The sequence below is a fragment of the Heterocephalus glaber genome, unplaced genomic scaffold, assembly GCF_053883595.1.
Source record: "Heterocephalus glaber isolate CG9 unplaced genomic scaffold, H.glaber_assembly_v1.0 deba00001451, whole genome shotgun sequence".
Classification (NCBI taxonomy): Eukaryota; Metazoa; Chordata; class Mammalia; order Rodentia; family Bathyergidae; genus Heterocephalus; species Heterocephalus glaber.
The window spans coordinates 4803242-4818308 of NW_028258301.1; the positions used below are offsets into that span (position 1 = coordinate 4803242).

Genomic DNA, 15067 nt, shown 5'->3' on the forward strand with positions numbered 1-15067 from the left:
ATGGGCTCTTCGTGGACTCCGAGTGGAGGAAGCTGGAGACCAGTGGGGACACTGTTGGGATAGTCTGGGTTGGGGACGATGGTGGCTTGGACCTGGGGGAACAGGTGAGGTGGGTTTGGTTCCACTTGGAGGTAGAGCTGATAGTACACCTGATGAGTGGCTTGTGGAGAGATAGCGAAACTGGCGCTCCGCTTTGTGCATTTTGTGGTGCTGTTAACTGAAATTATGGGAGCTGGGTGAGAGTAAGTTTAGAAGGTACAAGTACAAATCCTGCATGGTTCCTCAGAGAAATGCCACTGAATCCTGTCAGCAGCATCGTCATCAACACTTGTGCACAACGTCACCTGCCTGGAGGATTAGAATAGTCTCTATTTGTTCATTCAGTGACTTCTTTTTCCTCAGTAGTTCACAGGACTGAAATATGAGATGCAGCTGTCAAATATCAATGGCAGGTGATCCTGGGTTCTGGTAAAAACATACCATTTACCAAGGGGCATGGCTGCTGGGACTGCTCCTTGCTGGGCTCAGATCCTGTGCCTGGCACTAGGCAGGACACTTTTCAGCCTCTCCCAGTGGCCAGCCCACAGGAATTTATTTTCAGTAAGCACATACTGGTTTGCATTGAGAAATGTCCACAGTAAGTTCTGTCAACAAGTCTTTATTGACCACTGGCTGCTGTGCAGTGTGATCTCTTAGGCATGAGCCCTGATCCCTGTCTCGAGTGGTCAGATAAGTTGTAAATGAGGTGAAGTTAACAGAAAAGTGTGTGTGGTATCCAGTGAAGAGTACACAGTCATGCATGTACAGTTGGCCGTCAGAGAGGGTTAGGATTTCAACATATGAATTTGAGGGCGATACAAACATCCAGTCCATAACAGTGCTGAGAAACTACTTGCTGAATGAGTGAGTGATTGGAAAGTAGATTATTACCAGTGCCTGGAGGGCCTGTGGTGGCAGGATTGGAATTCAGAGGACCCCATGGGCAGGGGAACTCACCCACTGGATATAACCAGTATGCAAAAAAACGGGGAAACCAGATCCCAGAGAAAGACTTTTGAATTTCCAGCCAGTATTTACTTTATTATAATAATAATAATGATACTGCTAATAATAACAATAATTTTTGTAACTACTTAATTAGCGTTATTTTTACCGGAAAGGCCTAGTTAGTTGCATGCTTGGCTCCGTCTGTGTGTGATTAGATATTATTGACTTATCTTGAGGTTTTGTTGTTTTCTTTCCTCATTGGTCTCTACTGATAGTCCATCTCACTGTTGGCTCTTGAATCCATTTGTGCTCCATGAGATACCACAAAAGCACAATCTTTGACAAGGTAAATATGCCAAATCCTTATTATAACATTTAATCACTTAGGGAGGTTTAGCTCATGGGTGGGGTGGGAGGGGTGGTGGGAATGGAAAGAAAGTCCAGATTGCTTTGATTAGCTGCATTTTTCTCTCTGGGTGAATGGGAAGGCTTTTGTGGAAATCTCAGTGTTTGAGGTGGTTTCCAGGAAAGAGTGAGGAAAATGATGGCTTGTGCAGGCTCTGGAGTCTGGATCTGATGTGCATGTTTTGAGCACCTATTGTGGCATGTCCCTGAGGTGGGTGCCATCAGGGAAGTCAGAAAGAGACTCCTCCTGCCCCTGTCTGCCCATTAGCATGTCTGTGGGCAGGAAGCTTGGGCTGGGTAGGCCTACCTGGCACAAGCTAGACTTCCGTATGTTCTGATTGGTTGGATGAGCCTTGAACTATGTGGAATTCATTGTTTTGATTCAATTTGGTGAGAATTCACTTCCAAGGAGACATTGTGACTGTATGTACCCAAGGCCAGCCCCGCACAGGCTTTTCCATGTACTGCTAGATTGTTTCTCCACTTTGTGGATGAGCAAACTGACATTCAGAAGGTTAAGAGTTGTATTTGTACAGCCAGGAAATCAGGCAGACATCTGCCTTGTTCACCAGTCTGGCTCAGGGCTGTCCAGGATATTTCTAAACATAGTAGATTGTTAGTGCATGTGTATTGAGCGCATGCAGTATTTTAGGAGTACACTGTATCTGAGACTCTCAGAAGGTAAGATGTATAGGATGATACAAACCCAGCCCTTCCATTTCCACAACTAATGACTTCTTTTACCATACTATCCAAATTCATTAGGAATAAATGGTGTGTTAGATTAGGTTATAGTTCATTGCCTGCCTCTCCTTTTGCCTAGCCTCCAGTGATGCAATGCTTGACCATGATTTCTTCTGGCTTCATAGTGGGCAAATGTATTCTTTGTTTCTTGACTTTGGGCACTGTCATGTGACTTGCTCATAGACTGAGCAGGGCCTTAGATGTGCATGCTCAGTTGCACTCACAATGTCATCCCTCTGCTACTGCCATGAGAAGAGACTGCCTTGGCCCCAGAATGCATACAGTAGCCCTGAGCTCAACATCCACAGAAGAGCCAAAGCCAGGTAGACATAAAGCTTGAATCGGGCCAAGTCCCAGTTGACCCACAGATGTACAACTGAGAATCAATGGTTATTGCTTTAAGCTGCAGAGTCTTGACGTGGTTAGGAACCATACTTGAGCAGTGCAGATGAGGAGGGCATCTCAGGCAGTGTCTGGACCGTAAAATATGTAATGGAGAGAAAGAAGGAGTGAGGACTAGATGATGAGGCTGGAAGTATAGGTTTCAGCTTGATCTTAGGAGGTCTTCAATGACACTGTACAGAATTTGGCCACTTGTCAATAGGTACTGGGAGAGATTGAGAGTTGTTGGGTACCAGAAGGATGAGATCCCAACCCAGCCACAGAGGTCTAAAAGTAAATATAGAGTGGTTAAATAGTTAAATAGAGAGCTCTTCAAAGGATCTGTTAAGAATTGCCCTCTCTAAAAGAAATCTTCTAAGAAAAGAGGTTAGGGCCCTATAGTCAGGAAGTAACTTGTATAAAACTTACCCAACCTGAGGGGAATATTAATGTCATCTTTATGAGTTCAAAGAAAATAATATTAAGAATGGAATGAAAAATACGTGAGACGAACGGCTAGTAAGTACCCTTCACAAAAAACTGCCAACAACAAAAATCAGTAAGAGGGAATACAATCTCAGAAAGAAATAGGCAAGAGAAAATAGTAGTGAGCAAAGAGTTGAGAAAGGACCTAGATGCATTTAAATAAGAAAAGCAAAACTAATACTAAAACTAATACTAAGAAAACAAAGCTAATACTATTTTGTAATGGGATAAAATCATGAATAAATTTATGAAACAACTAATATCAAATACATTAGAAGAGTAAGGATTATTGCAGTGTCTTTTTTCCCCTTAGACTCTTTTATTGTTACCTTTTAGGTATACGATACATTTGCATTTATCACTGGGTACTTGTACCTTTACATGATGTATCTTGGTTCTTATTTTTTCCCCATTTCCTGTCCTACCTTCACCCCCTCCACCCCTTTCTATTTACAAAGACTTTGTTTCCATTTCTTCCTTTTCTCATATATTTTGTCTGCCCCATTGAGATGCAAGTCTTTTCCCAGCCTTTTGCCTATGAGAGCCCAGGAGTGTTTTCCCAAAGGCCTGAGAGATATTCCTTTGAAAAATAATCATCCAGAAAGATAGTTTCCCTCCTTCTAACCTCAGTGAGTCAGACAGAATCCTGATTTCAGTAAGTTATAAATAGCACAAATAACCTGATTGTGTCCACCCACCTAACTCTTGAATCCTCCAGGAGGTCACCCTGATCATCAGAGATCTCCTGCCTTTTGTTTCAGTTGAGTTCATTCTCGAGTGCTATAAACTTGGTTCTTCAATAAAGTGTTTCTTGTCTAATTCATGTAGTGTAATTTTTACTTTACAGAATTTGTTACACTGTAGTTTTTGTTCTTGTATTTAACTGTAAATCGTACTTCTTCAATATGAGAAGTCATATATTTAATAATTCTGAAAAATTACTAGCAATACTTCCTTCAATAATAGACTTTCATCCTCTTTTTCTGTTTTTTCACTTTCCTATCTGATATGATTTGCCCTTTCTCATCAAGCTTCTGAGGATTATCATTTATTTTTCAAACATGTCATACTTCATTCAAAATATTCATCAGACCTTAAAGTAAATACATTCATGTACTAATTGTGAAAATAAAAAAGAATTGCCCTCTCTCCTGTCCCAGAGTCCAGCACCCTGCCCTTAGGTTGTAAGTACTTGAGGAACGTTTGTTGAAAGGGGAGGAGAGGGGAGGGGAGCAAAATTTTTCAGGTATTTGAATATGAGGACTCAGACCAAAGAAGTCTCTAATAATTCACCTTGTAATGCATTCATTCACTTGCCATTGTTCACTAAGGTCTTATAATTCATACCCTAAGTGCTTGAATCTGAGGTCTGGACTGCCCAAAACTTAAGGAGAAATCCATAGCACCCTTCTCTACACAGTTTAGAAAAGGGCTCAGGTCAGCAAGGAGGAGAGGCTGGGACGTGAATGTGAGGAGCCATGAGAGAAGTGCAGTTGTCGTGAGGAAGGGGGCCTCCAGGGAGGGCAGGCTTCCTTCTCTTGGTCATGAGGACGAGTCCAAGAAATACCATTTTTGCTGACAGTGTCACTTGTCCTCCCTTTGAATCTTGAAGCTGGTTCTGCAGAGGTCACTAAGCTTGTCAGTGATTATGATTATAACTGATCTTTCAGGCCAAATTCCTAATGCCAAGCTGTCCAGTCTCTTTAGGTTGTATGTCCATGCCTTCATTCCTTCATCTGCTCTGGATCAGGTCCTGGGGAAACATGGATGTGAGGGGAAATGGATGTCTAAGAGTTGGCCCTTGGCCTAAAGCAGTACACAGCCCATTGGTTCTAAATCCTGGAAGTATGACTTTTGACACATCAGGGACCACTCCCAGCCTGTGTCCTTATCTGCAAAATGACCACGGAAGTGCCTGGGTTCAAATCCTAACTCTACCCCTTGCTGGCTGTGTAACTTTGATCAAGCCACTACTTAACTGTGCCCCTGAGAGAGGTGGTCTAATCCTTCCTGCAAAACGTGACAGTGACATGTGGGAGAGAGGCAAAGTGCAACCTTAGAGAATGTCAGCTTGTTAAAAAGTATCCACGGCTGGTTGAGATGAGAATAAAACCCCAAATCTAGGCTCTGCCTGGTAGGGCCATCCCAGAGTCCCTGCATGGGTGACACGCTCTTTGGGAATTTCTTTGCTCCAGCCCCAGCTCAGGAAACATTAAATTCCTGCCTGTGGATCACTTGGGAAAGCAAAACAAGAAGGTGAACAAAATGTCCAGGCTTCAGTGATGATGGCCTGGCCAGGATGGTCAGTAGAGTTCATGTGCCATGTTAATTGAAGATCTAATGGTGGCAGCTGTCTGAGATCTTGGGTTTACGATGATTCTGGGGCCCCATTTGCCTTATTCTAGGACATAAGGCTTCTGAGATCATGAACAGACACAGAAGAAATCATGGGCTGGTGTCTAGGATACCACCATGGGGTGCCAGGGCTGACATCTTTCTTTATATCACTGGAATGCTAGGGATGTGGCTCAGTGCTATAGCATAAGCCTAGCCTAGCATGCTTGAGTCCCTGGGTTCATTGCCCAATGCTCAAAAAAAGGCTACAGAATCAGCCACCCATTCATTCATTTAGTACCTGCTCTGTGTTGGAGAAGTATCCTGGGTTTCCAAAGCACAACATACACATGCCCCGTGAGTGTGACGCTATGTTCCCGAACCCAATATGAATGATTGAATTAATTATTGATTGGCATTAACTTCCTGTAGCTGCCTGGACAACTAAGAGTTATTGTTCCTTCAAGGTCACTCATGCCCAAGGTTCTGGCTTCTGGCAGCAGTTTTGGAACTTGGCAACTTGGGTTATAGAGGGAATAAAACTGCAACAATTTCCACAGAGGCAGCCTGCAGTTTACCTTCTTGGGCTCTCTAGGAAAGGAATTGCTGAGAAAATTAGAATGGTAAATATATATTCATGAAGAAATGTTCATCTGGGTCATGAACACGGAATTATCACAAAGCAGCGATGTTTTGAATCAAATATTAATATGCTAATTCCAGCAGTTCTTATCTCTATAAAGCAGGTAAAGAAGTGTCTCCAGAAGGTGATACTTTCTTGCCTAGCTCCTGTTACCATGGGAATCAGTCAACCAGGGTGGTGCCCACCACATGCCCATCACTGCAATGTGCATTGTAATCATCAGTACCATTTAGCCTTGAACATCGTGCTGTACCCTGTGAGATAACACCCATGACACCTCATTTAGGCACCATCAGTGTAGAATGAACTCTTCATCTGAAAATGAATTAGGTAGAAAATAAATCATAACTCTTAGGTATCATGATGTTAACTGACATAATTACATTGGACAGGTTTTCTTAAAAAGTATATTTGTAACATATAATAGCTGGCTCTTTTTCTTGGAGACTCATGGCCATTGACATTGCCATGGACACCGCATGATGAGGTGTAGTACAGTTGCCAGTTCTTTGGATGACCCAAGGTGCCTGTTATTCTCTAGTTCCTGGAGGTCTTTCTTACCATTTGCCTATCTTCCTCATCAGAGGCTGGACATTTTTGACTTCTTAGTGGAGCCAACATCCTTTGCAACTTGTTGTTTGGCTTTAATTTGGGGGGAAGTAGGAAACCAGAGAACCAGATTTATTAAAAGCAACTCTAAAATTAAACTAAATAATTTCATATGAAGATGCTGAAGCATTATTCTGGGAGTCAAGTACATGAGTACAGTATGGTATTCATTTTGTTATTTGAACTTGTGTTCTAGATACAGGAAGTTTCTAGATATGGGACTTCTGCATAAGTGAAGTGTTGTGTGTGTTTGTCCATGTTTATTTTCATGGATGTTCATGATTTATGGGGAGAGTGCTTTAGTTAGTTCAGTTCATGAAGGGCTTTCTTTTGGCACAAAGACTCAACACATACTTTTTTGGTTCCACTTAGTGGATGAAAATTTCCAGGAGGCCAATTTGAGCTCACTAAAGGAAGAATTGGTAATAGAGAAGTGCAGTCTTAGAACCTCTGCCCTAGGGCTCTTAGTGCTTTTCAAAAGAGCAGTGCCAGCAAAGGGCAGGTAACTACTCATCCAAGCACCAGTTGAGAAGACTGAAACGTTTGTCAAGGGAATGACCTGGTATTATAATTCTTAAGATTTAAAAAATGTTATTGAAATATAATCAGAGCACACTAAACTATATATTTGAATGGTTGGCCTGATTTTTAAAATGCCTTCTTGAGATTGGACAACGCTATTTTATCCAAACATAAACCTGTACATCTTTGGTGTCCATGTGGTCCAGGTCAGCAAACTCCTTGGTGGGTGGGAGGGCTCTACAGCTGAGGTCTCTGTCACCATTCACCAGGCTCATTGGTAAACACCTCCCTTTGTCATTCTCATTGTAGGCTGAGTGAAGATTTGTCCCTTCTCACTTTAGCTTCATTGTGTACAACTAGACATAAGTGATGTTTCCCTTGGTGTTGACCAGCAGCTGGACAATTTGAGAGCCCAGGTGTGCAGCTGTAAATATGACAAACCTGCTGGGCTGCCTTTCGCAGGTATGTGGAGGGAGTTGGACTACGTGTGTTAGCCCTGGGCAGCAGCCACCAGGCTCCCATGTCCATGACCCTCTGTCTAGTGCTTTCGGGTGTCCTAACACACAGCCTTGCCACCTCTCCACTCTTTCTGCCTGAGGTGCTACTTGGGGCTGAAACTCAGATCCTGTGCTTACAGTCAAAGGACTTCATAGGCTTCTTTGCAATCAGCCCCAGACAGTGCAAGTAGCATGGAAAGCTTCACATGGTCACAATGCTGGATGTAACTGAGCTTTTTGTTTGTTTGGGTTCTTTTCCCTTCACATCAATGAGGATGCCTGCTGCAAGATATTCTCCTTGATGGGGAAGAGAAGTGAGAAAAAGAGAGAGAGGGCATTTTTCATTCTTTGTTGTGTACCTCATGGCTTTGGGGCAGCCTTGAATTCCCAAAAACCTGTTTTGAGCAGCACCACTCTTCATGACCTCAAAACCTGAATGTTTAGAAGTGGGGAGACTTTATTGACATGGGTCACATTAAGTATGAGGTAGGAAGGCGTAACCCCATTTCCCCATCCACCAGAATGAGAAGAGAGGTATGAGGTCATACTTATATTTTAGGCACCTTTCAGAGACCAGGCAGAAGTGGACTATGCCAGTTGGGGTTGCTGCTGTCCACTGGGGTTGCGGTTGCAGGGTGGGGTGGGTTGTCATCCAAGGAGTCATCCTCAGGACAGAGGAAGGAGGGTTAGTCAGGTGTTGCTGACGCCGGCCAAGGAACACCAGGCTTGCCCTTTTTTCTGCCCAAACTGTCCACAGGAGTTCACTAGAATCTGTGGCTCCAGAGGGGATTTTTATAGGGAAGGTGGAGAGGATGCTTAATGGCAAGTCCTGATCTATAACTTGGCCTTGGATCTTGCCTCACACTCCATTGCTTTTTAATGCAGAAATGTAGCTCCAGATCCCCAGAAAAATCAGGCTTCTGATGATGTTGAAATCCCTTCCATCCTCCCCTCTGATAGGATATGCCCTCTTCCCCAGGGTCTTTGGGTTGAAACCACAGCATGGTCTTGATGCTTGAGTCAAACCTACTTGATCAAGTCCTGGAAGAAAAATCAAAGGCTTTTGAGGAAGAATCATATGCAATGCTGAAAGTCCCTGAATACATCTTTAAACAAAAAAGACTTACTCTTTGAAGATCAGGTCAGATGGCTCAGTGCCCTGAATGGAAAGAAAAGGACTCCAGAGAGTTAGGTTAAACCCGGGGATGAGGAGAAATGGTGTCCCCTGGGGTGTGGGGAGCACTGTCCTGAGCAAAGATTCCAAGGGGCTGCTGACCCATGCAGTGCCGGATGGGTGCATTGTCACCCCACCCCCGGCCTCCACTGCCTCATCTGCAACATGAGAGAAGCTGAGCAAAGTGATGGCTCCCAGCTTGGGCCCCTAGGCTCCCTCGCCATGGAGGAAGGTAAGAAGGCTGTTTAACATTTAAAAAATAAAAAAAAACTATCAAAAACAGTTGGAAGCAAAACTGCAAAGATAACTCAGATTTCCAGTTTTAGCACACCCCACACCCCCCACCCCCTGTATATCAATATCTATGGAGCAAACTGTTATCTTTTTCCTGATCAGAAGCCTGGACTGGCATTTTGACAAAATCATCTGGGACAGGGATGCGGTTTGTTTAAATATTTCAAAACATGACATTCAATAGACTAAGAATGGGGAGATCTTTTTTCAGTAAAATATTTGGAAATCATATTTTCAGCATTGCAGAATTCTCAATGAAGATCATATACCCTTCCTTCAACAAGTCTATGGGTGATCTTTTCGGACTCTCAGCCCTAAAATTGCGGACTGATGAGGGTTTTGGGTCTGGAACATGCTAAACCTGCTCACGAGATGCTCTAAGAGACCTCTTCAGCCCCCTGCATCCAACTCAGGTAGTGATTCTGTGTGTAATGTGACCATAAGGCTCCCTTTTCATCTCTGTTAATTTCCAAATTTGCTCATTAAATCTATACATTCCAGAGACACAGTCCAACATTCCAGGGAACCTTTCCATGGACAATCAGAGCAGGAGTTCTTTTCACCAGGGTTTGTTTAAGCAGAGGGAATGTGAAGAAAAAAGTCCTCAGAACAAATTATCTTCATTTTTGCAAAGGGGACCTCAGATTTCAGCCTCATGGTTACTGAGGCCCGTGTTTCCCTTCTGCCTTGTGAAGTGTCGCAGGCAGCCAACCTTTGGGCCTGGCCCAAATTCACTTCCTCACGTTTGTTGAGCTCCTATTCCAGACAAGATATTGTTAACTCACAGTCCTGCCAGAGACTCAGTGCAATAAATTCTGGGTGTTCTTTTTCTGTTTCCTCTCTGTCTTGTTGGGATACAAACATGTAAGTGTGTTTGAAACTGCAGAGGGCAGTTGCCAAGGGAGGTGTCAGCCTTGCTGCCAGATGGGTACATAATGTACTACACATGTAAGCCCAGAACTGGGGAATTTTAGCTGGAACTAACAACTACACAAGAACTAGGAGCAAATAAATAAATAACTTAAGTGTTCTATGGTTCTTATCATCTCAGTTTATCTGCACTGCTAAATGCTAGCTTTCTTTTGACTTACCTTTTCCATTCCTCTGACCTTCAGTATTCTTCCTACATTTGGGATTAATAGATGTTGCTCTCACGTTTCTTCATGCTCTGTGACAAGTAATGGCCTGCTCTGTTTCTCTGGCATGCATTGGTCCCTAAGAGGCAGTTCCAGGCAGTGTGTAAATGTTCTGGCCTACAAGTCAGGAGGAATGGGTTGTGGCTCCCAGACTTTCTGTTCTCTGTGTACCACCTGTAACCCAGTGCTGGAAAGCATACAGTATGTTCAAGCCTCACCCAAATGTCACCTACCATCTGCCACTGTCTTCAACAGGCATGTCTTGGACACCAAGAAAATGCATATAGCAAGAAACCTACATATGAGATGGTCTCTGCTCTCAGGAACCTATTTATTTCCCTTTGGGAGAGGACTCACCAGACAATTGCATATGTGTGTTTAAGTCAGTTTGTGCTTACTCTTCTGGGACAGACACAGCAAGCAACAATCCACATATAGTGAATGAATGAATGAATGAATGAACGTGTGAATGAATACCAGAATTCTAGAAAGTCAGTCCCAAAGGTCATCCAGGCTTACCTTATTTCATAGGTGGGCAACGAGACTACCTGCATGATATATTTGTGTGACGTACAAGTAGATGCCTCTTCCTATGAGTAGGTGTATCCCCAGCCCAGGCTCCTAAGCTATAATTATGGAGGAAGGTAATAGCTAAAATCCCAAGACTTTCCAATATTTAAAAAATAAAACCACCAAAACGAGTTAGAAGTAAAACTGAAAAGAAAACTCATAGTGGATATGTGGCTTGTCCTCCCCAGGAGCCTTGGACAGGGTTGCAGCTGTCTGGCACTTGGGTCTTAGGGAGTGGGCTCTGGGCTGGAGATGAAGACTGGGAAGACCTCTGAAGCCATGAGCCATGAGGAAGGAGGCATGGAAAAGAGAGGAAGAAGAGACTAATTAATGGTAGAAGTTGGGACAGCAACAACTATCCTCAGGCCAAGAGGAGAGAGAACACATCTTGCTGCCTCACAAGCCACAGTGTCAGTGGCCAGAGACTAGGAGGCAAAAGGAGTGAGCAGCTTCCTGCTGTGCCTGGCCTCTGAGAGCTTCTGCTGCTTTGCCCAGGCTGGGCCTTCTGCTAGACGTCCCCCCCCCACACACACACACCACAGTTCTACCCTGTGACCTTACTAAAGTGTCAGCTTAAGTGTTATCTTCACTGGCAGACTCTCAGTGGCTCCCTGCCCCAAGGACATTTTAATTGCCCCCCACTGTGTGGTGCCACAGCTGTAGATAGACCCAATGTATGGAGGGAATGGGTATTAGTTGATTGAGGAGACAGTTTCTAGAAGGGAGATGGAGTAAAGAGAGTCCTGGAAAAGTGACAGTTCAACTGTGCCCTTTAGCCTGTATTTGAAGTGGGAGCTAAAGGAAGAAGTCCAACTGGGAGAACGGGCCAGGAATCACTCACTCATCTCCCACGTGCCTGTCCCCTCTTGTCCATCTATGCCATGGTTTGAATCTGTTGTGACCTTTCCTGGCCTTTCCGTGGCATTTTTTTCTCTCCAAAAAGAAGGTGTAACTTGAACTTGTCCTGCAATGGGGCATGTGGTAGGACTTTGGAAAATGCTTGTTTGAATGGAAGTGTTTGAATGGGAACTATCAAGAAAAGAGAAACTGACCATTACTCACAGGGAGATTGGAGCTCATAGTGTCTGGGTTTTCAGAAGTCACTTGGACACCCAGGAGGAAGCCATAGCATTTCTTGGAAAGAAAAGTGGAGTAAGAGCAGGATCCCCACATACTCAACCCCTCCGCAGGCACTAGCTCCCAGCCTAGAAACTCACATTTTCTAAGTATCTTCTGGAGCCAAGTACAAGGCTCTGTACTATTTTATTTCATTAATACACATAGCAATCTTGGGATACAGGTTCATGTGAGATTCATTATGTTCAGTTTATTTCAGGACATAAGGAAGAGCTAAAGATGCAACTCAGTGGTAGAGAGCTTGCCTAGCATGCCGGGGGTTCCAGGTTCAATCCCTGTTGGAAAAGAGAGAGGGAGAGAGGAAAGAGAGAGAAAGGGTGAGGGGGAAAAAAGAAAAAAGGAAGAGAGAGAGAGAGAGAGAGAGAGAGAGAAAGAGTGAGAGTCATAGGGAGACTCAAAGAGGCAAAGTGGTAGGACACAGGGCTTTTGTTCATCTCTTGTGTATCAAGGTCTGATTGTCTCCTGAGTCCAGAGCTGTGTTGGACATCACATGCCTGGCCATACCCAATGTCATGCAGGCCTTAACAAACAGGCAAGGCATCTGTCTGAGAAGGGGCAAGAGTGAGCCTTCAAGAAAATATAGAGTCAAGAGAGCTTCCTGTTTCCACTTGAGACCTGTGACTCTAAGAGTGAAGGACCTTGTAACTTGAATATGCAGTATTTAGGGCCAAATTCTGTATGGATGCCTGGAAATATTCGACATGATGTCATGAAAAGCTATGAAAGTGTCTTTCCAAAACTCCAAGAAAGGAATTAGGTTTTTACGTGTATGTATGTATGTTTTCAATTTTCAGCTGTCCTCATTTCTTTCAGAAAGCTTCTGGTTCTTCTACAGAGCTAATCAGGGCTCCTCTGTGCTGTGCAACAAGTCCTGTGTACCTGGCTCTTCTTACTCCAGTTTTCTGAGGTGGCTAGGCAGCACTCTGTGGACTCTTCAGTCACACACTGACCGGAGCTAAGAAAACTAAAACAGGGCCAATGTTTCCTGAACCTCAAGCAATACCAGAGGTAGCCTATGGATTGAGCTGGAACCTGAGGCTGGAGTAGGGCCAGGAAGATTCCCTCTTCTGTCACAGCAGAACAAAGCTACCAGGTTTTCCTCATGGGAGCTAATGTCAAGAAGCCCCAGAGAAAATAGAACAGACCTGGCCTTGGATAGGTCAGTGTCCCCCAGGAGATAGGTCATGTGGTAGGGCAGTTCTGTAAAAGTAGGGGTACTTAGTCTTGCTCATTTGGTGATCAGCAAGTAAGTGTGGAATGAGTGGAAGAGGCACAGGTCATGGGTGGTCTAGCTGGCTCTGCTCTCTGCATTAGTGTTCTCCCTGGCAGAACTGTCTACTGGGAAAGTCCAGGGATGGTAGTGTGTGCTAAGATAGAGTAGTATGCTTGAGGCCTTGGGTATTGGGGAAGGAGTCTTAGAGGCAGAGGAGAGGAGGAGAAAGAGCATCCTAAAGATGGGGCGCAGCCAGTGGATAGGACCAGAGGCCTGGAACAGCCTGGGATGTTCCTGGTTTGGGGCTAGTGAGGACCCTGGGGCCCCTCTGCACCCTGGGGACCCTCATGTCTTTGCCCAGGTCTCAGTGGAGTCCATCTGGATGCAGCAGAGCCTGTGAGGTGGACCAGAGAGTGGAGGCAGGAGGGAGCAGGGGAAGCTACTTGGAGGAGGAGGTGGGCCCAGAACCTCAGTGAAGGAAAGCAATAGACAAGTAGGAAGGAAAGCAGAATAGGAGTCCAGTAGGAGCACAGAACCAGCAGTGGGATAGCAGCACCACATCGGGGGCTACTGACTGTAGGGTGCCTTGCAGAGGCACATGGTCCAATGCCTGGCACCTTCCAGTGAGGTTGTCACTCACAGCTCCCCCCTCTCCCACCCCAGTGGCATTAAAATCCAGGAGGAATCTTTGAGTCAGGAGAGGCTCTCTAGTTTAAGCACTGAGGATGCTGGGAGATTCAGGCATCAGAATACTTGGGTCCTGGGAATTGGGAAGTATCTTTTATTATTCTATGCCTCAGTTGGATCATTTAGGAAACAAGAACAGTAGAGAATACCTCTGGTAGTCTGTGCACAATTCATTTGTAGTCTTGAGCAAGGCACATAAGTCCTGGGACATTTATAACATGGGGAAAGGATGTGCCATTACCCTGTCACCTCACTGAGCATTCAGGAGGGCCAGGTAGATGGTGCCAGTCTCAGGACAAGGTGAAGAGTCAAGGGACACCAGCCCTAGCAGGCACTGCTCAGCCAGGCCCTGTCTCCTCTACTGAGACTCTGCCCACTTCACCACTTGGTCCTTGGATTTAAGGATGGCAGAGCCCAGCCCGCCACACCCCATGTCTGGAAAGGCTTCCTGAGGCCACCAGCCAGAGGCTGCTCATTCTTCAGACTCACCCCCATGCCCAGCAGCAGGAATGCAGGCAGCCCCACCTGGCACTGGGACCCAACTCATCCAGGAGGATGGCGTCCAGTCTGGGCCCACGGTCCTGGCTCTGGTACTCAGAGCTCACCAAGGTTTATTTATTTATCATTTGTTTGGGGTGAAATGGGAGAGAATCAAATCCAATGGACTGTTTAGCAGCAGTTGGCGAAAAGAAAGGCATGTCTGTTTCTCCTGAAAGAATCCCCTGCATTGTGACCTTGGCCCCTTGGTTGAGTTTTGGCAGACAATGCCCTTCTTTCTCCCTGTGCCCGATGCCTTGCCCCCGCCTGCCTGCCCGCCTGCCTGTCTGCCCTTGGTCCAGTGGGCCTGCTGCTGCCCACTTAGCATGGCTGCTGGGGAGGGAGGGAGAAGAGAGGCCTGAGGCCTGGCCATCAATCCAGCCCCACCTAGTGGCCCCACAGGACTTCTGAGGCCATCCCACCTAGGGGACTCCTCGACCTCTGTGTTTGGAGCCCTTAGTCCACAAAGGTACCAAGCACTATGCCCACAGACATGAGGCCCTCCTCCCTCCTGGAGCAAGAGCCAAGGGTCTGGTCTCGGGAGAGCAAATGCCCCTCCCACCATTGCCAGCTGAATTTCCATTGCCATTTTGCAGTTGGAGAAATGGAGACTCGAAGGAGTGAGTGACTCACTACGTTCACATTGTGGGAATTTTTCCACTCCTCTGGGTACAGGCAAAGATGAGTCGATAAGCAGAAGCTATGGGTGAC

The 15067-nt window shown here is 45.3% G+C and overlaps 1 protein-coding gene across 10 annotated transcripts in view; it reads left to right on the forward strand.

Annotated features, from left to right (window-relative positions):
* The window catches only part of Trabd2b (TraB domain containing 2B), a 273194-nt gene that overhangs the window by 21970 nt on the left and 236157 nt on the right, over positions 1-15067 (forward strand). The gene's annotated exons all lie outside the window — the stretch shown is intronic.